Raw genomic sequence first — 25,519 nt, 5'->3', positions numbered from 1 at the left:
CAGTGTTTATCTATGAAAATTCATTTACTCCCGCGACCCTAGTGAAGAATAGAATTAGAAATATTATAATAGAATTAGAATTAAAAAATGGATGGATAGATCATTCACGAAGTTCATGCTAATTTCCCGTTAGCATTTGAATGTGATCCTCCACTGAGTGTAGCCTAAGCGCCAATCACAGCGCAGCTTCAGGAAACAGAATATGTGCCTGAGACCTGAGCAACTGTGATGTCATCTTCAGTCAACAGCAAGTGGCAAAATGGCCGCCCACTGAAATGGATAAAAACAGCTGGTTTTTGCTGCTTAACTCATATTCATATTCATATTTATACTCATATTTAGAATACCGTGTCGGGACTTCTTCAACATTTTTTTGATCCACTGCACACTCTCATCGTCCTCTTTTACTAATCAGTTAAAATTACTTGCATTATCCATCCGTCCTTCCATTTTCTTAACGGCTTATTCATCACAAGGGTCACGGGGGTGCTGGAGCCTATCCCAGGAGACTTCAGGCAGTAGGCGGGGTACACCCTGAACTGATTGCCAGCCAATCGCAGGGCACACAGAGACGAACAAGACCCTAATATTTTGCCATGAAAAAATATTCTCAATGTCATACGCAAATATTTATTAAATGCTTTACTTTAATGCATGTTAGTTATATTTATTGCTCAAACACAACCTGTGTTACCTTTTAACCCGTAGGCAGTATTGTGGCCCGTTTGGGGGTTTCTGATGGTTCTGACCAAGCCATTTCAAAATAAGATACTGCCTACGAGCTACAGGGAAAGTAATGTGAAAAATCAACTTTTTGGAGCTTTTAGCTGTGTTAAAATGCAAATTCATAATTCATCACCTAAGTATTTTCCTCCATTCGCCTCTCTATGAGAAATTATAGGTCATTCTGCTCTCCAAGCACCAGCCCCTCCCAACCCGAGAAAACGAGCGGGTTCTCACTCTATGATGTCATCAGGTGCGGACCCACTCCCGCACTGCATATGCAGACTAAACACAAGCCCACTTTGTCTGAGACTACAAGTTCTAACTAAATTAAAAGTAAAATTTAGGCACTGCACCTAAATGAATAAATGGTGCAGTGGTTAGCATGCTCACACTGGAAGCAGAAAGTCCAGCGTTTGTGTCCCACTTAGGGGTTTTTCTTTCTTTATTTTTTTTTCTTCTTTTTTTCTCTCCTCCCCCTCATCCACCACTATGATTTCTTGCTGCAAGGAGACGTTTTGTTTCAAATGTTTATTGAAAAACTGAACATCCATTTAATTTCCACATTTAAAGAAGACACTGGTGTACTGCAAGTGCTGGCCGGTCTTGCATGAAAACTCAGAGGAGTGCTCCAGAGTTTTGTGGGCGGTGCAGCCGGCTTGGGACAAGAGTGGCGCGGCAACCACATGGGGAGGGGCGGGGTTTTATTGAACCGGGCTCTTTACTTGCTCGTTAGAAAAATAGCCAACAAAACACCTAATATTTCATAAAAAATTACATCACCATGGTGTCACAAGTAAGATTTAGTAATTATATGCCTATAGTTAACTGTGGAAGGGATTAAAATGCTGTGATGTAATAGCTTTAACGTATCCATCCGCTGTCAAGTAATCGATGAGTTAACGCTTTAACTTTGATAGCACTACAAATAATACATTTAAAAAGAACCCTGAAAGCTCGCCTACCTGTAACTAAACCATTCCATTCAGATGATCAATTTATTTTTACTTTGTCTTATTGATTTTATTGGTCTATGTGTTTGAATACACACTCGTGGGTCATATTAATTGAGCAGCTGACACTGCTGCTTGATAAGCAACCAATTTCAAGCTCGTTTTTACACCTGCAAAGGATATACCGAGCAAAATGACCAAAAACAACAAAACTATTTGTATTGAACAGTGTGCCGGGTTATACCACGTGATGCAAGAGCACAGAAGTTCCCCAATCAAAATACCCGGTTGTATCAAGAGACCCTTTATAAGAAAAAATGTCTACCTCACCAGAAGAAGAGAGTGAGCGATTGAAGAGCGGCCCACACAGCTGTGTTTGTAGGACTGTAGTGTCAAAGATTACTCTAACACAGCAACAGACAGCCATGTGTGCCACATTTCTTGCTGCAGAGAGTTCAGGAACGGCGATAGGTATGCGAAGGTCAGTAAGTAATCATAATTTGTTGCCGATCGTCCAGTTACACTTCAGTCAGATCGCTGATGTGCGAGTGGCTCGAAAATCCACAGATTTGATAGAACTTTGACAACAGTTAATGTTATATTGTATTTCACCGGGACTGGTTGATGGAATGGTTGCATTTTTGGCTGGTAATACAAATGAACAAATACAAACAATACATATACAACAATACAAACAATAAACAATTGCCAAAACACTGCATTCTAGTTGACACTTGACACCTTACATTTTCATTGCATTACGAGTGAGGAGAATGTCTGCCACACTACGCGCTCTGCAATGTATAAAACAGAAGCCCAGACAGATAGAGCCAGAACCATCACTCCAATAAATGGAAGACAAGCCAACACTTATACCATCTGCTGTAGAGGTTTGGTACAGTATTTAACCAAGTTCACACCTCAAAAACAACATACTGTAAGTCTTTCATGTGAAAAAGGTCTAACTTTGACCATAGTGGAAAAAATGAAATAATTTAACATGTGGGATGAGAAGATCAGATGGCCTGTATTTGTGAACTGGATGGAAACCTGACGATCCGCCTCTTCATCACATGTAGCTAATGGATATTTAGCCACCACCAAAGACCTTGAAGTGTTTCTGTGGCTGCAGGAAGTTGAAAGATAAACCTGAAGAAGCCAACCAGCATAACTTGGGATTCAGTCTAAAATAACACTGGCCGTATTCTTCATCAATGTCAATCAATCTCTTGGCTTTTATTCTATCTATCTATCTATCTATCTATCTATCTATCTATCTATCTATCTATCTATCTATCTATCTATCTATCTATCTATCTATCTATCTATCTATCTATCTATCTCCATCCATCCATCCATCCATCCATCCATCCATGAAACAAGTCCATCCATCTATCTGTGAAATCATCTGTGCCTCCACCATGTTTGGCATGACGTTATGTTTTGGATCATGCATAGGCTGTTTTCAGGGTCCGTACTTTTTGCTTCCTATTATTCTGATACAGGTTTACCTAGACTTTATCTGTCTGGCTGGAAGGGTCATTCGCAGCCCACAATCAATTTTTTTCAGCGGCCCACGGTATTTACTAAAATTGGCATTTGACACGGCGCCCAAGGCTACTTAAAAAAAAAAAAAAAGTTTGGAGATGGTCAGCATGAGCATGGATGTTGTCGAAAAAGTATGTACCACAACTACTAATACATCGAAACCACACAACCCCTTGAACCACCATGGCTGCTTTTTTTGTTGTTGACCCACTTCTGCTCAACACTTCGAATCAAGACCTTTCTCATTGAACCAATACCGGCATAACTAGGATGTTGTGATGATGCAAAAATAAAAAAAATAAATCAATAAAAATGTGACCACCACACGGGTCTGTATGTTAGCTTCATGTTGCTATCTTCAGCTAGCCCGATAGCCACGAGTTTAATTCCAGCAGCAGCGGGACCACGGAATAGAATAAGGGCAGTGATGCAGTGACACTTCATTGACAGATTATGAAAAATGAATTATGAAATATGAATGCAATTGTGCAGCATAAAACTGCTGAATATGAAATAATCATAACACTTGGGCCTCAATCCAAGAGGATGACCAGTGGCTACTGCCTATTTTCTCCCCAATAAATAAACCTCGTGTGCCAGAGGGGTATCACGTTAAGGTGAGAACTGAACTAACGCAGCATTGTAACTTGCATCCTGCAAATTTTCTTTTGACATCCAAAGTAAATTTTGTAGAATAATAAGTGGTTCGGAAAATGGATGGATGTACATTTTACTCTAAAAAGATATTTGGTCCCAGTCTAAACAGAGTAAATTTGACCCTTTTTGCACAACATTTAATAATAATAGTAATATTTTACTCTCTTCCAAGTGTAAATTTTACTCTGTTTAGACTGGGACCAAATGATTTGTGTATGGGTATAGTTTAAACAAATGAATGCTTTTACATGGTATTAGTTATATTCTTATTGGAACTCTTAACTTAAAGTATGCTGCCCGTAAAAGAAAGGGAGTCAGTTGAATTTACAGAATGATCAGGATGGGACCACGCCAGGAAAAACCCTGAGCGTGTTTCATAAATTAAGATCAGTGACCTCGTGCTAGAGTGTCCTCCCTGATGCTGGGGGGTTCAATTCCTGGCCGGGTCATACCAAAGACGATAAATTACTAATAATAAAAAAAAAAAAAAAAAAAAAAAATAAGGGCCCATTGCATCCTTGCTGGACACTCAGCATTAAGAGTTGGAATTAGGGGGTTAGATCACCAAATGATTCTAGAGCGTGGCCCCTGCTGTTGCTCACCGCTCCCTCAGTGGATGGGTCAAATGCGGAGAACAAATTTTTTAAGTGATACTTTAAATTTAAAGCCGAATAATTTGAAAGTGGCTGTTGTGTCTTTCCATTTTTATGTAAGTGGCTCTCAAACAAAAAAGGTTGGACACCACTGGTCTAAACAATCTGGTTGTAAACTATGATAGGCTTTTCAGTTTGTTTGTTTTTTTTGTTTTGCCAAATTAAAACATTTGAATCAACTACAGTGACTGAAAGACAAGTTATGCTGTAGTGTTCATGCTGGAGAAGCTCTCATCATATCCAATGTGTCGTTTGTATTTAGCAGGGCATACTTGGACTCACTTGAATGTCATATGGCCAGGCTTAGAATGGTTGCTGTCATCATAGACATTAGTCACTTGGAGCGACCCCCCACCATCACCCATAACAAATTAATCACTTACACACAGAGACGTGGTGGGTATAAGTTATCATTTCTAAACAGCACTCAGGGTCGACAGTATTTCTGTTGAGGTGCAAAGGAGCAAACAAAATCCATCTTAGTAGAACATGTTAGTTAAGACCAGATAAATGGACCCGAGTATTTCTTTAAGGGTACTTAGCAGGAAGGTATAGAAATTTTAGGTTGTTAGTTTCACATAAGACAAAGACAGATAGATGTGTGGCCCTTAGAAGCCACGAGGTCAGCCAGGCTCTAGTCTGGACACGTAGACCTGACTTGCAATGTGACACGATACGACCACTTATAGCCTGGTGTCCAGGTCCTCTGAAGGCGCCAAGCACTGTGCTTAGAAGGTGGATCCTGTTTTGAGTTATTTGTACTCCCCAATGTCCCTATTAAGCACTATTCCACAACAGAAGAACCACATTCTGGATGAGTCGTGGACAGCAAGTCAAGAATACATTTAAAGACCTCTAAACCAAAAATAGATTATTTTGAAAGTAATTTTAAATATTAGAACCCGGAATGAGCAACAATCTCACAATCTATTTACTACAATGTATTTGTTTTTAAATATGTGGATTTTTGTATATCAAGGATGGAAATAAAGCACAGAAAGTCCAGTGTGTGTGATACAGAAATATAGTAAAGTGTGAGACTTTTGCAGGTTTCTTTTTATTCTACAGTTTCGTATATGCAGTTCCTCATCAGTTTGTGATCACTGTGGAATGATAAGAGAAATATGCAGTTAGTATTAGGCCTTTTATGTTTACTGACTTTTATACATGGAGTTGTCATGTTTCTTCACACCTTGTTTTCTGAAGAAATAGATTGAAGATAAATCTGAATTTTATATTTTGTATAGGTTTATCGTAAATCTTAATGTATTCAGCATTTAAGTCGGGTTCATGATGTGCTGGGTAAAAAGACGTACTTATTTGTATTCATATTTAAAAGGGCCACACGTGTCTATTGCTCTTTGTAACTAACTGATAACATTTATCTTATCCTCGGAAAATGTGGTTCCTACCTAATGTGAAACGAGTTTTGTTGGCACACTCCAGAAGCATTTGGCATTTTTCATTCCTTTGAAAACCACCATAACCACCATAGGCTGATCTCCTTTGGACAAAAATGTCAGTTGTACCACACTATGAGATGTACAGCTATAAATTTGCCACTATAACTGCTTTGATACAATTAATTAATAATAAGCCACAATTTCCTCAATGGTAGAGTGTTCATCTCCCAATGCAATGGTTGCCTGTGGGCTCAAGTCAAAGTGCCCTTGAGCAAGACACTGAACCCTAACTTGCTCCCATTGGGACCTGGCAGAGCCCTACATGGCGGCAGCCAATCATTAGTGTGTGTGAATGGGTGAATGTGATGCATTGTAAAGCAGTTTTCGCACCAAATGGTGTGGAAAGCGCTATCCATAATCACCACCTCATGTGATATGGGGAGGGTAGATCGAAGATCAAAGATGGACAGCATCACCAAGACAAAATTTTATACCCAAATAAAATAAAGTTCAAGTGTGACCGCTGCAGTTTTGAAAGTGTGAAAAACTGTAGTTTTCAAAGTGATACATGGAGCACACAGAAGAGAAAGTAATTAAACTAAATTGAAATGGATGTTTTGAAAGCACAAAACATTTAAAATAATCATGAGATGGATAAAAGCTGCATTAGATGAAATCACAATAAATCTTTTGGATATCTCACAGTAGTGAAAGGTGATATGGGCCAAAATTCTTATCATGGCATCAATTGCATCCCTTCACGGTTACAAAAAAAAAATAAAAATGTATATTTTAAAAATTAATAATCCATCCAAAATTAGGTGGAAAAATCCCTATACAAATGAAGTACCATTTGCCATTGTATTTATTTATTTATTTGTTTATGTATTTATTTATTTTCATAAATTTGTTTCTAGATAGTTTTAAGTATGTAGTCCATTAAACAAGTTAAAGTGATAAAATAAATAATGATGAAGCAAATATTTATAAACATTTATTATGTACATCTCAAATTAGAATTGAAAGTCACACACAAAAAAACACAGCTGATAATTTAAATGAAAACACTGTACAGCAAGCTTTCGGTTTAGTATTCCATTATTCAATCGAATATCTATGCTCATGGATTAATTAGGCTTTACCTATTCTGTTTTCAACCGTAGTAAAGGAAGCAAGTCTATTCAATTATATTAATTAGATCTCAAACGTCAAAATTAACACTCAGCACTCAAGTAACAAATAATGTTGCTGATTGGATATGCTATTGGAGATGCTACTTTTTTGTGTGTCAAAGTGTGACTAATAATAAAGGTTCTTATATTCTAAATATTGATTTTATACTACTGTCATACAGCCTCCTCCTCATTTCAGATGAGGTGTGGTGATGTTCCAACTTCCGGTGGCTGTGTATCTTTGATTATGCTTTATTTATTTATTTATTTTAATACCTTATATTGGATAAACCATCTCTACTGCGCACCCTGTATCTCTCAGTATTGCATTTAGCTAAACACATCTATATCACCATTATGCTAATCGAGTAGTTGAAGCACAAAGAGGGGCATTGTGATTCTTGTGGTAAACCTTCTGGTCCAATGCTCTGTGGATTGTCTCATTTTCTTCCCAAAACAGCCAATCAAAATAAGCAGTCATGTCTGATGAAGGATAGTATGTTCACAGCAAAGACAAACAAAATGAAAAGCTCAATCACACGATGGAATCAGGTTTCATTTGTAGGAGCCTTAAATGAGGAAACCAGGCTTAGCCACAAAAATTGCATTTTTTTCCAGCTTGGCAGAGTTATGACTGACAAGGCTTTCTCAGATTTCTTCATCTCAACACCAGTGGCCCCTTCTAGACTTACATCTGTTCTAACCCCATTTTGAACCCCCAAGAAAAAAAAAAATCTGATAACAAAATGTCTACGTACTATACAGGTCGCAATGTAAAGAGGTATACATGTGGGGCTTAACGTAACGGCATAACATTTGGCGCAATGTTCTTTATATTTTTAGTTTTCCTTCAAAAATACTTACTATTATACTTTGCGTCAAGCACTATGTCATTGAAGTTTATTATACCTGTTTCTTTCTACAATGTAAATGTTCTAACTTCTCTCATTTGGAAGTGATCTCTACATCTGCCTATCAGAGTGACTGCTGCAAAGTCCTCACCAAGACATCTACACTACAGAAAAAAGGAACTTGCGACTTCTGGAAATCCAAATTAGGATATTGATTCCTAAATGTCTTTTGAGTACTGCCAACTGCATGCTGTTTTTGTCCTAAAATGCTAACATGGACGTAGGGCTGGGCGATATGGCCAAATAAAATCTCAATCTCCTGAGCCACGGCCACCACAAGCACCTTTCAGGGCACTCGACGTCGATGTACAGAACATGTTTAAAAACTGCACCAAAAATCAGCAAGACAAGATAGAAATAGATTATGTGAATGGTATGGTGGGAGTAGGACATTCTGATTCTAATGAATCATTTCTTTAATGGGGAGCCAGTGAGGTTGTTGGAGGATGGGGGTGATATGGTTGGAGGTAGGGGGTGCGTGAAATGACACGTGCTGCAGAGTTTTGGAAGAGTTGAAGTTTATGAAGGGATTTATTGTTAAGGCCATACATGAGTGAATTACAGTAGTCAATGTCAGAGCTTATTAAGCTGTGAACAAAAACGGCACTGGCTTGAGGGTTGAGAGATGAGCAGAGGCGAGAGATGATGACGAAGAAATTACCCCATCACTGAAATGTATTTCTATTTGTTTGATGTTAACATAACAGTCAAGAACCACCAACATGTTACAATGAATGAGATTAAATGCATGGCACATTACTTATAAATGAAATCCAGTCACAGATTTTATGAAATCCTATAAATAATGAGCTTGATGACATACATTCCCAGTAGAAGAATGTTTGAGTCTCTCTAAAAAGGGGGATACAATGTCCTTACAACATTTTCTGAAGATTATATTACCATGCATAGAAAGAAAGAAAGAAAGAAAGAAAGAAAGAAAGAAAGAAAGAAAGAAAGAAAGAAAGAAAGAAAGAAAGAAAGAAAGAAAGAAAGAAAGGCATAATTGTCTTATTATTGTACTTCAATTCACCAGAGTGGAACCACTGAACAAATACAGGTCATTGTTGGACACAGCGCTGCAGGCAGGAGTGCTGTGGCGGCCATTTTGCTTCGTTATCTGAGAAGCTTCTGTTAGATTTACATATTTCACCAATCACTGATCCTTATTATCAAACAGCAGCTTCTTCACATAGTGTTTCCGAGCCGTCTTTTGATGCCTCACCAAAGACCTGTTTGCCCTGTCTGAACCTGCAAGCCACTCATGGCATAAGGTCTTGAAAAACTTAGCCTTAGCATGCCTTAGAATCATACAGGGACACAAATCCCCCCCACCATGTTAAGGTGACAACTCAAAATTTTTTTTAATCCATGCACCCATATTCTACAGCTAATCATATTCAGAGCCACAGGTTAGCTTACTTTGGGCGAGAGTGCCGGTATTCCCTGTCACTAATATATCAAAGGGCAAATATAGCCTGACAACAATTTGCACACACAGTCACACATATTTAAGAGTAACTGTAGCATGAGCCAAGGAAGAACCTAATTTCTCATTATCATTTGAGTCAGTCGCCGCTGTCACATTGCTTTCCTGGTAAATTGACACATCAGAGGTCTCACAGTGGCGCAGTAGAGAGATTTATTTTCCTTTCCCTTTCAGGCACAACTCAATGGGGCATGATATTGTCGTGATTGGAGTGTAACACTGTAGTGTTGCAATCAGCATTTCATTGAAAGTAATAATATCCATTCAAAACAGGATAAAGGTATTGATTTTATTGTGAAAACCATTCATTTTGCATTGCAGACATAAATTTTGATTTCGGCGGAACTAAAAATACGTCAAAAGGACCCAAAATAAAGTTTTTGATTTCCTTCCAATTATATTTCTTGTCTTCATGCCCTCCAGGTAATATATTTAGTTTGAGTCAAATGGGCTTGTGCATGCGCATTGAAAACGACATCAGTGGTACTTCAGTACCACCATGGCATCATGGTAGATGGACTTTGGGTGGCGGATTGGTTACTGTTGCTTACCTCCGATGCAGGTGGCGGGGGTTCGCCTCCCCACCTGGGAGACCATGTTTCTATGTGTGAGTGAATGCACTTTTAAAACAAATAGCATTGTACTGTATCTGTAGCCATTAAAGGCTGTTGTTGGGCTTTGAGTGAGTGTTTAGAATTTGGTAGTTTGAAGGTCAACACTGCTTTCCGAAAGCAGTCTGATATGATATTGATTAATTACAGCTTTAGGTTGTGCCTGTTGTCACGTGTGTTTGTCCGGCTCATTTGCTTGTTAGACAATCTGTTTTTGTTGTTGTTGTTCTTGTCTGACATATTTCGAAAGCCCAACCATATTATAAATGGGTATTCTCCATCATCTTCTTTCTCCTCTTCTCTCTCCATCCTCACCTCACCTGTAGTTCATATGTTGCATATGGATCATGTTTCAAGATGAATAAATCTAGTTTGAGTATATTGTGTTGGCCAAGTGTCTTTGCAGCTTTAAGATGGGCAATACTATATATATATTTTTTTTTACTCTTTTTATTTGTTTTTGTCAAATAAACAAAACCAGCTCAGTGAACTAGCGTGTCCACCCTGTGACTGGGAGATTGTGGGTGCGAGCCCTGCCTGGGTCATACTGAAAGTCATTCAAAATGGAACCCATTTGCCTTCCTGCATGACACTCAGCACTCTGGGTTGGAATTGGAGGGTTAGATTACCAAATGGTCCCTGAGTACCTGCTGCTGCTCACTGACAATCAGTGGTTCTGTATAAAATGTGGGATGTCAAATTGAATATGTTGATTCAGTTAAAACTAAATGAATTGATTTGGTTCAGTACCTAAAATGTTAAGAAAATATTTTGGATCAAGGCAAAAAAATAAGTTCGGTTCAAGTGAAGAAGTATGGCTTACATCAACATGAAATCAGGTCATACGAAGTCACACGCTGTAGTTTCTGTGAAGTCAAATATTTTAGATGTGATATCTGGACATAATTTTTTTTTAGTTTAAGTGGGGTAAAACCTTTTACAGTGTAGATCCACATAACTGTTGTGGCTCTTTCAGATAATTTGATGTAAGGTAATGTAATACCTAAACTATATACTCAGTGTTGCTGGTGTTCTCCATCTGTCACACACAATGATATATATAAGCAAAACTTGAGATTAGCTGAAACTAATCTAATCTAGCATGGTTTTGAGGTAAGTATTCCACCCTAAAAAACAACGTTGCCTTTCTCTTAAGTTGTTCACAATTTAAGTTGATCAAAACCTAAGACTCTTGAGCTCTGTGTCACGCTGCATTTGTCAATGTCAGGCAGTGCACAATATAAGGGAAAGTGAGTGGGAAGTGGCACTACGCAAAGTAAAACACCCTCACCTGTTAAAGCAAATAGTCTTCACGGTGCGGTTGCATTGGGAAGCCCCCACGTGAATGTGAGGCGCGCTGGGAAAACAGCATGGTGTGCTGTCAACTTTCTTTGGGCCAGTATAGCGCCAGACTGCTTAAACACACAACAGACTGCTGACCTGCTGAGGAGGCCATTTAGTGAAGGGCCAGAGAGTGGTCATCAGCTCCATGCAGCGCGTCACTACCTCCTCCTGCACCATAAATAACACTATTTATATAAGGAACATCAAATGGCTGGTTCACAGCTCGTAAGCAAACCAAATGTCCCGCTCTTTCAGAAAGGCATTGCTCATCTGTTTTTACTTATACCCCTCCCCTTTCCTCCGCCTTTACTGGTGCATTGCACTTTCACACGCTGGGGAAGTCAATGTGCACAGATGCTCTTTGTCATCAGCTGCCTTTACACACAAACACACACAGACAACTCAGGGGTGAACCAGCAACAGGTTTGACCTATGTCCTGAAATACTCAGCCAGAGAGCTGGGGAGGATGTTGGCCTAACTCATGGTTGTTAACTTTTTCATTCATTAAAAACAGCACTGTACTATTTTTGGCACAATGGCTTGTTTGACACTCAAATTCACTTTCCACCTTTGACTTGAAAAAGCGTAGGCCTGTAAAAAAAAAAGTACAATCAGTAACCAAAAATTCCAAAATGATGCCATTATAGCAGGGGTGTCCAAACGTTTTAATTTGAGGGCCACATACAGAAAATCAGAGGGATGCAAGGACCACATAATGTTATCAAGAGAAATTATGTTTAATCATAAAAATTGTACAAATAATGTATTTGTGCTTTTGCATATTTAGAAAAATGCTACAATACATAAACTAATTTATTTGTAATATGGCAGTAGGGTTATTATAGTTTTGGATTTTTTTATTTTAGTTATTTCGTTTTGAGTTTTGTTTTTTAAATTTAGTTAGTTTTAATTAGTTTTCAGGGTGGTTCTGTTAGTTTTTATTAGTTTTAGGATTTTGTTTGTTTGTTTATTTTTAATGTGTATTACTTGTGCGCAATATTTAAAAAAACACCATGGGAGCAATGTCATCTTTTGGTGCTTTTCGATATCCTGCTGCTAGATGAGTGCATCCAGTTATTTCTTTTGGCCACAGTATACTATTGGGAAAAAGATGGAGTCATCCCTTACTTTGTTTGCCCTGGATTTTCTTTCGTCTGGTCAAAATCCAAAACAGTAGCAACTATGACTAATCCCAACCTGCATTTGCTGTACACGTGAGTAACATGTTGTTTTTTTCTTTCTTTTCCACAGGAAAAAAAACTAAGCAAAATGTTTAATTAACATGTTTTATCGCCACTATCTTCCAATTTGAAAGCAACAGTTTGGCAGCGTGTGCATCACACTGGTGAAGTATATTCTTTAAAGCACCAGTGTGTAGCTCACGACCGCCATCTATCGGTCAAACAAGAGAATGCAATGATTTTAAGCACACGAACTACGGTGTCCCAGAGAGACCACACTTCGCCAGCCTACCAACGAAATTCACCAGAACAGAAGCGCAAATGTGATGACGTAAGTGAATTGCATTTGTTGAGACATACTGTACAGATCCCGAAATGTGTGATTTAGTCATTTAATTTCAGAATTAATATTTTTGTGGCATTGTTAGGAAATACTGTACGTCAGCTACTGCTAATGGCTATCTATGTTCATATTTGTTAGTGCAACTAAACCATGCAACAGAGAACACACAGTTATGTTATATGTTTTATAGACATTTGGACCATCTCAACGAGGGCGTGGATGGGGCGAGGGAGACGACGAGGAAAGAGAACGCGGTGTCATGTAACGTACAATTATGTCAGCATTGAAAAATAATCCATTTGAGCATGTATGTGAATGGCTCAAAACATACCTTTGCTTGGAATATGTGGTATTTAGATTACATCGTTTGCTGAATTGTTTAGTATATCGTACAAAATAATGGTGTGAACTGAACTACACATCTGCAACTCAGACTCGTAATTCCCCCCGTGTCTTGTTGCTACTAACCACTCAGAAAAGTCCTGTTTACAAAAACATTTGAAATCCTTTACTCAGATATCGATTTGTCACCATATTGAACAATTTTACCTAATAAATATCACTAAGCAACTTAATTAGTTTTGATTGAAGATACAACAGCTTCCTTGTACTTCGATGTGCAGGAATTTACATGGCTTTCACAAATAGTCTTGCTCATGTAATGTGTATTTCGTTGGCTCAGTGACTTTCAGTTCATTGTTTGGTACCTCATCTGACATACAATTGTTACCTTCTTGCAGAGACTCGTACAGGAAATGACCCTGGAGGAACATGAAGATATCCAAGTCCAGCTGATAGACTGACACCAAGAAATACTTTTTGACACAATGCTGGCACATCAGCACCACCATGATTTTCCTGTACCTGGATCCCAGACTGCAGTACCTTGGTGGACTTGTGGCAAATAAGTGACACTTTCCCAGATCCTCAAGGACAATACAAAGGTTTTTTACCTGGCATATAATTACTCCATGTCTGACATTGGTTGTTGTAGTTTGTATAACTTGTATATTGTTGTTGTGTGTTAATTTGTACATTTTGAATAACTAAAAAATACTATTTCCTTGGGCGTCAACATGCAGTGTTCATTCGACACCTAACCTAACACTATTTTACATGACCAGAAATGTAAAACATCAAAAGCCTGGAGAATTATTATAAATGCTTGCAATGACAAGGAATTCTTCATTGGCCAATGAATGTAAGGTACACTACATGAAAATGAATAAATAAAATAAAGTAAAATAAAAGTCTACATGAAATGAACATATTAACTAAAAAAAAAAAAATTCTGTTAGAATATAATGAGCTACATGAATTGCAGTTGTTCCAGAAATTTACCAATACGCTGTGCATTTCAATATATGGAAAATAGACATACAGGTTTGGGCCAAAAGTAGTGTTACAGAACAGGTATGTGTTGTACACAGCTAAAATATCTGATTACCTCAATACCATGATGTTTTTTTTTTTTTGCTGACATTGTCCCCCATTAACATTGCAACATTCCTCAAACTCTACCGAACACAGTATGATCTGTAACACGACTTTTCGCCTACTCTTATGATGTTATTGGGGCAAAACTAAGGAATGATTGTCCATTGATTGTGAGCAGACTGCAGTAATAATGAAGTCACTTCAATGTTTGCTGGTTTTATTAAGTTTGACATGCTCCTTGACTGCACTAGTACATGTTATGGAGTGAGGGCATGTTCCCACCAACCATGATATCATATTCTTCAAAGGCTTGCTGAGGAAAGTGAGGGAGGAGTCACTCAATGGCTTCAGACACCTGGTCAGCAGGTCCTGTGTAAAACAAGTGGTGCTTGTACATGTGACCATTCCGTATTGCTTCACACAAAAAGTTAATGTAGTGTGTAATACCGTCCATATGTAAATGACATGCCAAGACGTCGGCTGACTTCAGTTTGTTGCAGCTCAGATATGGTAGGTGGAGATACTGGTGGTACAACACCGAAGCCTTCTGGGGTCCTCCATCCGAAGTGTCCTCATTCGGGGCATTCCAATTTGGTTGCTGACTCTCCCGTTGATATATTTTTTTTCTTGTAGGTTGGTGATGTATTTAAACGGTGCATGAATGCTTGTATACATCAGAATATGGTTCTGGAACCCCTCAAGTTTGGCTGTTGATCTAGTGTGACACAAACAAAAAAAAAATAAAAAAAATAAAAAATAATTGATGATACTACTATATGTCACCACATTTCCAACAAAGCCCCCAAAATGGAGGTAAGATCTTTAGTTTTGGGGCCCAAAACATTGTATTAGCTAGATAAAAGTAACTTGACTGCATACTGCATAGAATATGCAAAGGCTGCTTGCTTGTCGAGTTTCCGTAGAAAACGTAGCAACCTGTAAATTCTTGTGCACCCAATTACACAATGGACCAGTACACACTTGAGTGAGAGAGTTCAGACTCTCGCAGTGCTTACGGTGCAGCCAGCATTTAAGTCCAGAAAGTTATTCCCTGCCGAAAATTAATTTCGAGAACACTATTTTCACCAACCACAACGAAAATAATAATTTTCAACTCCTCCACTAATACAGTATGCTTTAGATTCTCAATTGAAGTTACGGGTAAATATACCTCCGAAATCACAGTTACATTACATTACACAATAACTTGCGCATTTACTCTGAATATAACGTGCCAGCGGGAATCTTTTTTTTTTTCAAAGCAATAAAGTAGCTACATAACGAAATCGTTCGAGTGGTGTGGAGTTGCTAATCAACAGCTACAGTGATCGTAAAACAATGGTACGAACATCGTATTAATTAGTACGGTACATACTTTTTCTCTCGCTCTCAAAACGTAAACACAAATGTACTCTTACTTACCGGTCAAGTAGAAAGCAGTCGAAGGCACCGGCACGTCCCAAACCTAGTCTGTTCCTCATTTCTCTCCATCTGGCAAATGCGGCTACAATATAAACTCTTGTTTTGTCGCGCTGAAATAAAATAAATTCCCAAAGCAATTGATAGCATGATAATGCTCTCTTCGGGGACCGGAAACTCTTCTTCGTTTACATGCGGTCGCCACACAAACCGGAAGTGCGTCTGCAAAGGCGTTCCAAAAACGCGTTAAGAAATGGATTGCTGAAATTTGTCTTTGACGGCACCCGTAGCAGAAAGATGGTGACGAAACATGGCGGACACTAGAAGGCGAGGCGCGGCCATGTAAAATAATTAGTGATTTATAGACTTAACGTTATATTTAAAAAAAGTATGTTTATGCGATACAACATATCTTTTTACTTACTACTAACACAAACATTTGTTTTTTTTAAATGAATGACTTTTTATTTCAGCACTAGATGCCACTGTATAATACTGAGTGTACCTTTAATGAAAGTGCAAGTTATGATTAACAGCAGTATGCATAGGCGGGTAGAGTAGCGAAAAATTGTACTCAAGTGCAGCGTTACTTCAAAATAATATTACTCAAGTAAAAGTAAAAAGGTAGTCATTGAAAAATGTACTCAAGTAGAAGAAAAAAAGTATTCGCTGAAAAGAATACTCAAGTACTGAGTAACTGCTTGAACATTGTCTCATTTATTTTTTTTAAATAATGTAATCAGACAGACAAAAACATTCATTTTGTTGGGGTGAACCCTCTGTTGACAAAAAATATCAGGCTATGAGTTTACAGGCAAGTAAGCCATTGAAATCACACATTCAGTTCAATTTGCAAAGTTAAATTAAGTTAACTATATTAGAGTAGGATTTCTGATGATTAATGTATTAAATCGGATTGTACACTGAAAGTATTGTGGTCACTAAATTTCTGTTAATACCCATCCAGCAGAACAATTAGAAAATTGTACTTTTTAGCCTAAATCTTTTATGTTTACATATGCTATCATTGCTACATTGAATAAGACGTTGATATGTTTTTTTACCAGGTTCTGGCATTACATGGAGTCAAGTGTTTATCTGTTACCAAAACTATCTTTACCGTGAATAATTTGACACTTTGCGGCTACCTCCAATTCATGCCTCCATATAACATGTGTGGTGATCTGTTTCATTTATGGCAACTGTCAACAAAGTGTTTGCAAAAGAGCCTATGTGAAAAGGTCCTTTTCAACACTTAAGAAAAACACCTGCCTAAATACAGCAAAAAGGGAATTTAGGTCAAACTTACCGCGATGTTAACTCAGGTTCAATGTGGAATTTTTATATGCCGAAATATCCGTTTGTTTCGGCAGACACATAAGACACCAAATTATAAAGCTGTTATTCCGCACGGCATGTAAGGTAAACATGCTAATTATATGAGGCCATGGGTGTTCGGTTTCGTCTTCTCCCGCTGCCATGTTCCAAATGCCGACTGTGGTCATGTGACTGCATTGTTACGTCTGATGGGTAGAATGTTAAGGGAAGGAGTCGTCATGTGATTATTGTTGCTACGTCTGCTTGGTGAAATGCAGTAATGTGGTAGAACCGCTGTTGGCGTCTCTGGTAAAGATAATGAACGGAAAAAAGGAGAAAAAAAAGTAACGACTTTAGTGTAGCTAAATATAGCGGAGTAAGAGTAGCGGTCCTTCTTCACACATCTACTCAAGTAAAAGTAAAAAGTATTGTGTGGTAAAACTACTCTTAGAAGTACATTTTTTTGTTTTTAAAAAAGTTACTCAAGTATATGTAATGGAGTAAATGTAACTCGTTACTTCCCACCTCTGGCAGTATGTAACAGTTAGGTTTTAAGGTTCTCACCAACATGGCTCTTGAAAGCTGGCCCAAGTCAGGCAGGCATTTGTCCCTCTTTTGAAATGGCTTTACTGGGAGAACTCAAAGTGCTGTGAAGCAATCATGAAACTATTCTTAGATGGTTGCGTTCTACTGTGAATGTAACTGATAAGTGTAAATGTAAGAGCGGGATTTGTACCCAGACAGCTAAGCAGCCAACTTTTTCCAGCTTTTCACCTTGATTGTTGGTTTGGGCCGAGAGACAGATGGATAAAGTGCTATGCAAATGACCACAGGACAAATGGCTTCTCAAGACAGTGGTGATGAATTGTTGTGTAAGAGACCAAACTCAACTTTCCATTTATAGATCAGTCCAACGAGGCACCTATTCACAAGGTGTCACATAACACAGCAACCTGAGTGCTTCAATTAAGTTTAAACGTTAATTTCTCACATCTCCACAAAAAACAACCCCTCTTCACCAACTTTTTGCAGCCCTCTGACTAGTTGAGGACTGTGAATTTCTGGAAAAGCCATAGCGCTCCTGCTACATTCTTCTGCTCACCTCAGAGACCTGACGCACTAACATCTTTACAAGACAACATGAAGCAAAGAAGCAAAGTCCGATGTGGAAATGCAACAAGTGGAATCCCATGCTGAGGCGACCAAAAATCGAATCACTCCAACAACACAATCAGTGAAAGTGACATCTTTAATGACGTATTCAATGATGTCATCGCAGGATAATATCAGACTTAAGAGTGCACAATTTACACATTGCTCTCTTTTGTCTTGGTAGAAATGGATATGACACATACACCCTGTATTGATGTTGTAAAGACGAATTACATTTCAAGTCCAAATTAAGTCTTTGGGAAAATCAATGTCATTGTGTCCATTTTTAGATGGATATATGTACATAATAATGGTTATTTTTAATGTACCAACTCACAACTTCTTTTTTTTTTTTTCGGTATAAGGAGTTCTAATACAGATAGAAGCTTACATTTTTTTTATATTTCTGTTTTACTTCTTTTTCACATGGATTAAATTTTTCTTTTGCAGTTTAAAGAAAAACTTTGATAGTTTTGGCCATTAACAAAGATGACCGACCAAGAAGCATGCTCCAGGATTGAACAGCAGTCAGTTATCAAGTTTTTGCTTGGTGAAGGGGGTGCAAACCAGTTGAAATTAAGACTTACACTTGTTTGGTCCCTTGAAAGCGTTCACGAGAGACACGAAGTTTGAAAGTGACAATGAAGTCAAAAGTGTTGTGAGCGACTGGCTGAGACATCAGTGCACAGATTTATTAAATGACCCTCGTACATAAATCTGCAATATTGAAAGTGATACTAAAATTGTAACTAAGAATTTTTAAGAATATATTAGATATAAGACACCGCTGTCCTACACAGTCCCATATTGTCATAGGCAATTTTAGGGACAGAGTCAGAATTCCTTCAACAGTCTTGAATAGATCCCTTACAGCAGGTCAGAAAATTTCTTCATTGTGCAATTTTTTTGTAACTGATGTGAATAGAGTAAAAGAATAGATATGCTAAAGTTAAAAACATCAAACTTGGGTTGTCTGCTAGAAAATTAAAGATAATATTTTGTGCCTTCAGCATGAAACTCCAACATATCTTTGAATTTCAAAACAGCAGAAACCTGTGGAAGATTTGATTTCTAGTTGTGGCATTAACTACAAATCAGTGTTTGTTGTGTGAAAGTCAACTGCAGTGTACAGGACTGTCTCAGAAAAATAGAAAATTGTGATAAAGTTTTTTATTTTCTGTATTGCACTTGAAAAAAAGGCCATACATTCTGGATTCATTACAAATCAACTGAAATATTGCAAGCCTTTTATTATTTTAATATTGCTGATTATGGCTTACAGCTTAAGAAAACTCACATATACTATCTCAATATATTAGAATATTTCCTCAGACCAAGTAAAAAAAAAGCCATAATCAGCAATATTAAAACAATAAAAGGCTTGCAATATTTCAGTTGATTTGTAATGAATCCAGAATGTATGGCATTTTTGCAGATTTAATTGCATTACAGAAAATACAGGACTTTATCACAATATTCTAGTTTTCTGAGACAGTCCTGTAAATGGTAAAGTCCCAAATTAATGACTAGAGATGCCTTTGCAGTCTGTTGGTCTTTTGTTCAGAAAAAATAGACAGTTATTTGGGTAACCTGAAAAGAGTTAAATAAGTATTATTGTTGTTATTTTTTAAAATTTAATTATTGTATTATTATGGCCATTAAAATCACGAGTCACACATGCGTTCTCATTAATACAAGTGACAAGCCTGTTACAATGTGACAATATCTAGCAGGCACTTTTTTGTTTCATAAATCTCCGCTTCACAAAACCCAACACTTGTGGCTCAACATTGAAGCCCTTTTTGGCACACATCTCCTGTTTTCCAGGTTGTAGGTTTCATCTTTCAGCATTCCCCAATCCTTTCACAAAGCCAAATATGTGCAGCACTCTTCCAGCAACCAAATATAAACACAGAGTAGTGTCTGCTGAAATTTAATAACAGTGGGATATCCACACTTCGGAAGCAAACTAAGTTTCCCAAGTGCCAATATTCAATTTACTGTAAGAGATGGCTGGACAGCACAAAGTTAGCTTGTATGCAATTTCATTATATTTCTGCCATGGTTGCGTGAGAAGTGCAAACGTATTGAAAAATGACTTTTCTGTCCAATTTAGAAGGGGGACATCCATCAACGCCATCACAGCAAATAAACGTTTCCACCCTCATCTCAGCATTGATGTTAAATGTGGTTAAAAGAGAGACAAAAATATTTCAGAGGTACTGGACAGGACGCAATTTTTACAGGCAGACATAATATTGCTCAGTTTTAGTTTTTTGAGCAGCTTGACCATAATCAAGATCAGCTGAACATCCCTTATTTAACATTTAGCAAATCCACTTTTTCCACTAATCAAGTCATTTTTAACATTTTGCAGCACATTCACACATAACTTCCTTTCACATTAATTGAAAAGAAAAACAATTGCGTGTGCTGATCCTTGAGTTTATTCCAGTCTGGCTGTGTGGTCCACATATCAGACAACCGTGGCTCTTTCTTGGGTTCATTCGAACGCAACAAGAAATTAGTCCTGAAACGTCTGCTTTTTCTTTTAAATTCCAGTTCGAAGCATAGAATCACATTTTCATGTACATGACAGTCATCACCTATTTTCGCTTTATTAAATCCTCTGACTTATTAAGCTGACAGTAACGTCTGTGTAAAGGTACTTGAGAACAATAACTATCATTGTTGCAGCCTGCTATACTGACCCACGTAAGAGGCTTCAAGTACTAATCTAAATTCATAAAAACCGAAGAGGAGTTTTGATTTTGAAATATTGTCAAAAAACAACAATGAAGCCAATGTCTCTCATGGTGATATTAGTATAATGGTAATATTAGCTGCAGGTGCCATCAGAAGGCTATTTATCATGGCCGTGAGTGTCATTTTAATTTAGGACTGTTCATGATTTAGTTGAAACATTTTCTAGGGTGGAATGCTTCTACAACATACTGTCATATTTCACTTTTGTTTTATTTTGGTGAGAGTTTTGGTTGTCTGGTGTTCTTGTGTATTTCCCTGGTCTCGTTAGTGTTAACCTTGTCCAATTGCGTGCGTCTTCCCTTCCCGGTGTGTGTCGCTAATTGGTTCCCCCTGCCTGCTGTGTTACCCAGCTGTGTGTTGTTAGTGGCTCGTTAGTGTTTGGATTTAGGGAGTGGGGAGTTGTGGGAGCATTGTCCTGTTCAGTGGTGTTCCTAAGCAACTTGTGTAGTTCATTTTACATTTATTTTATACAACTCAAAAGTTCATTTACAACAAAACCACGTCACTTCTGTAAACAACTATGTCCGAATGAATGACTCTGTGACCTAGCCACTTTTATCTGGGATTGTCTAGCAGTTGCCTTCATTTGCTTTTTGGATTTAGGGCTGTACAATATGGACAAAATTTCACATCATTTTTGCCAGACATTTCTATTCTTTGGTCTTTGACTCAGCATGAGACTTCGCATCATTTCAGTGTTTTATGGTGCCTTCTGTATTTTGTTACAGTATTTTATTTATACATATATAACTTATTCACTTCCCTACATCTTATTTTTTAATGTTATTTTTTTGCTTGTATACTTACCTACTTATATTTACTATGGATTATTTTATTTTGCGTTATTTTCTTTCACTTGTCTCTACTGCAAGACTGATTTCTATTCCATGCACAGCACTTTGTATGCAGCAATGGATGTTTTAAAGTACTTTATAAATAAGGTTGAGTTGAGATGTGTCGATAATATACAGAAAAGACATATGGGTTCAGTGAAAAACTAAGCAAAATATCAATCCAAAAGGATGTGTAAAGTGCTGCTTTTTAATTAGAACTTAATGACAGTCATCAACTTAAACGAACTTGGCAATAAAAAGAGAATTCAACTTGCATTGTACTGCAACTGTGCTTTAGTGATCAATAATTTTATGCTCCAAAGTTGTTGGTGTATGTGTGACTGCGTTGGTCTGTTAATCGCATACTGTGTATTGCTACAATTCGTCCACGCTGTGTGCTTTGACTAATCAAAACAAAAGTTTGCCACTCACTTGTAAACTTGTTTAGTGGACCAGTGGACGCAGGATTCCCAGCAATGTCAATATGTCATCCTGGATCGAGTTTTGGCGTTTGGTAGTCATTGGGTCAGCGTTGGCCGGCGAAAGCGCACGACTGTCTAACCCGAAAGTAGATTTCGCTAATGCACGTCTCCAGAACACGCGTCTCCCCCTACCCCACCCTCCCAATCCCGATTGTTATTGGCTAGCCCTAGCTGTCAATCAAAGCTAAACCTTAAAGGAGGGATGTGGTTGGCTGGCACGCCATGCTTTACTTTAAACAGAAGGCGCAAAGTTTACGTGACTGACAAAGGATTAAAAAAAAAAAGAATTCTCCTCTCCCTGTTGCCCCTTTTGCTCACAAGCGCCCCTAGCATCTGCCTAATCCGCTTAATGGCAGGAGCGTCACTGGTTCTGTTGTTAGTGTACTGTCTAGTCTAGTCTAGTCTAGTCTAGTCGCTGCTTGTTCCATGTGCTAAACTGTAGTCAAGTTTGCATTGTTTGGTCAAGTTTCCCCACGTCTGTTTGGTTAAGTTTACCCGCGTCTGCTCAAGTTTACCACATCTGCTCAAGTTCACCACGTCTGCTCAAAGTCCTCTTCTCGCCCACGCTAAGAGTCTCCTTCACGTTCCACGCCAAATCTGTCCCCGGTCATCATGCCAAGTTTGCACGCCTTACCAAGTCTGCCCACATTCGTTATACCCAGTCTGTCCACAGTCATTCTGCCCAGTCTGTCCACATCATGCCCAGTCTGCTCACGTTCCGTCCTGTCCAGTCTACATCCAGTCAAGTCAATAAAGTTATTCTCATTACTGTCAGTTTTCCACCTGCCCGTTTTCTCCTCTTTTGGGTCCATCCACATCCGTATCATAACACATACTTGATCAATTGATAATATATAAAAAATTGAAAACAAGAATTGGGTGCATAAGTTTACTTATTCCTTTATTTTATCAAATCCACACAGGTTCACAGTTGGTTAAAAACGGCTAGCGTTGCGTTTGGCAAGTCTCTTGTGTCACTCTGCAGTTCCTTTTCTCCAATGAGCTACCCCCCCCTCGGTCACATAAGGTGCGTTTCCATTACCCTCAGTTTTGCGCAAAAGGCATGTTTCGCAAAATTAAGCTGGTAATGGAAACCGGATTTGCGAAAAACTCTAAAATATCGCAAAAAAGTTTTTGCGCTCTTTGTATTGGCTACTGCACGTCATGAGCGCAAAAGAGAGAGGTGTAATCGAGCGAGCTTCCTTCGAGAAGTTGAAGGAGAGGGGAGCTTGAAATCCTGTCCTGTTATGTCTGGTTAATTTAGCAGGGAGGACACCAGAAAACATCAGAAACGTTTAACTATTTGTAACCCACCTTTTACCCAGCCTCTGCATGGGCATTGGGAACAACATTTTAGGACTACAGGAAGGAGGAAGTATGCGACCACTCGCTTTCGTGTCAGAACTGCTTGCAATGCCGACTGCCGAGGGGCACACACAACAACACCAACACTAAATGCCCGATGAGGGGTGAGTGTTTTTAAAGTAATATAACTACACCAGGCGTCCGTCTACCGTAAACATCATGAGCACCTCCTACAGAACAGTGAGGTTTCGCGAGACGGGACATTCCGAGAATTGCGCCTCAGAAGCGAAACTCTCGTCGATGGAAACACTGACAATTCGAAATTGTACTTTATCTAAATAGTACAATATCGCTTTTATTTTTGAAAAAAAGGGTAATGGAAACGCACCCCTTGTAAGAAGCTCCAGCTGCTAGAAAGCTACACATCATAGCAGATAACGTGAATTTTGTCAACCAAATTTTGGTGAAGCCATTTGTTAGTCTTCCTTACAAAGAGAAAGTTAGAATACATGGACACGTTTAATGATTTCCTCCGAAAAAAATGAAAAAAATGAAAAAAATAGCTTCCACTCCATGATTGACCATGAGCCGGTACTGATCCCCACGTAAATTGGTAAATGTAATTTGACTGGCTGATGATGGAGTGCTATCGACCTGAGTGAAAAATTATACAATAGATACTTTTGCTGTCACTATTACTTTTCTTCAAAAGCCAACAGCGCTGCCGGTCATCATGGTAACATAAAGCCAAACTCATGTTACCCACAATGTCATTAATCATAAATAGGCAGAGAACCAAATGTTAACACGCTTGATGATGTGGTTGGAGTCCAGAGATTAAACTACTTGCATGCACACAATTAAAAGAGGCACTTTTTTCCATATTAGGACCAATGAAAAGGGCAAAGTGTCTAGTGGTTGATTTGTGGTACCTCTTGACCCACTGATTCAAGGAGCCCTAAAGGTGTTACATGACCTCCTGCAAATGAGTTACTGCAATTTTAACTACTATGACTACTGCTCACAAGTAGCATGCCGAGGCTGAAAAATAAAGGTTGGGAAAAAAATCATGATGATTCGATATTCTGAAAAATATAGATGAAATGTGCTGTTTCTGGCCTGCAGCCCAGATCTGTTAACATAAGAGTATTCCCCCCCTGTTGGTTTGTTAAATTGCTTCAACACCCACAGGATGTCTGGAGAGAAGTAACTTGGTCTCAAACAAAGTGTGTGTGTGTGCGCGCGTGCGTGCGTGCGCGTATGTATCTCTGTATTTCAGAATGTGCACTTGACAGTCCATAAATTCCAGTCAATCTTTATCATTTACAGATGATCAATTTTCTTACATAAATACATTATAATTATATAACTCGTATGACAAAGTCATTTCACACAATGTCAACCTTAATTTATGAGCAATAGTAAGACATAATTAGTATTTTATGTACACTTGTACATGAGATTAGTGGTCGAAAGGCGAGATCTGCAAAAATGTAGCTTAGCCCAGTGGTAGAGTGCTTTACACTTTTAAGGCCTTATTACCGCCAAGTTAAAGCCTCTTTTTTGGTTCCAATCGTTATTTATTTATTTATTTATTTATTTGATAAAAAATTAACATGTTCTCCCTGGGTCGGGGTTTTCCCCGGGTATTCTGACTTCCTCCCACAGTCTAAATGTACAGTAAGGCTATTTCAAGACTCAGGAGTGAAGCCGAAAGACGTAAATATAAGTGTGAATTCTTTCTCACCCAAAGCGGTCGTTTACACAGACTGTTTTTAAATGATGTGAAAACTAATAATGATTTTATTTCTTTATTTTT

This window comes from Festucalex cinctus, chromosome 14 (genome assembly GCF_051991245.1).
Source record: "Festucalex cinctus isolate MCC-2025b chromosome 14, RoL_Fcin_1.0, whole genome shotgun sequence".
Taxonomy (NCBI): Eukaryota; Metazoa; Chordata; class Actinopteri; order Syngnathiformes; family Syngnathidae; genus Festucalex; species Festucalex cinctus.
The sequence above is the reverse complement of the archived record's forward strand: the minus strand, read 5'-3'. Positions refer to the sequence as shown.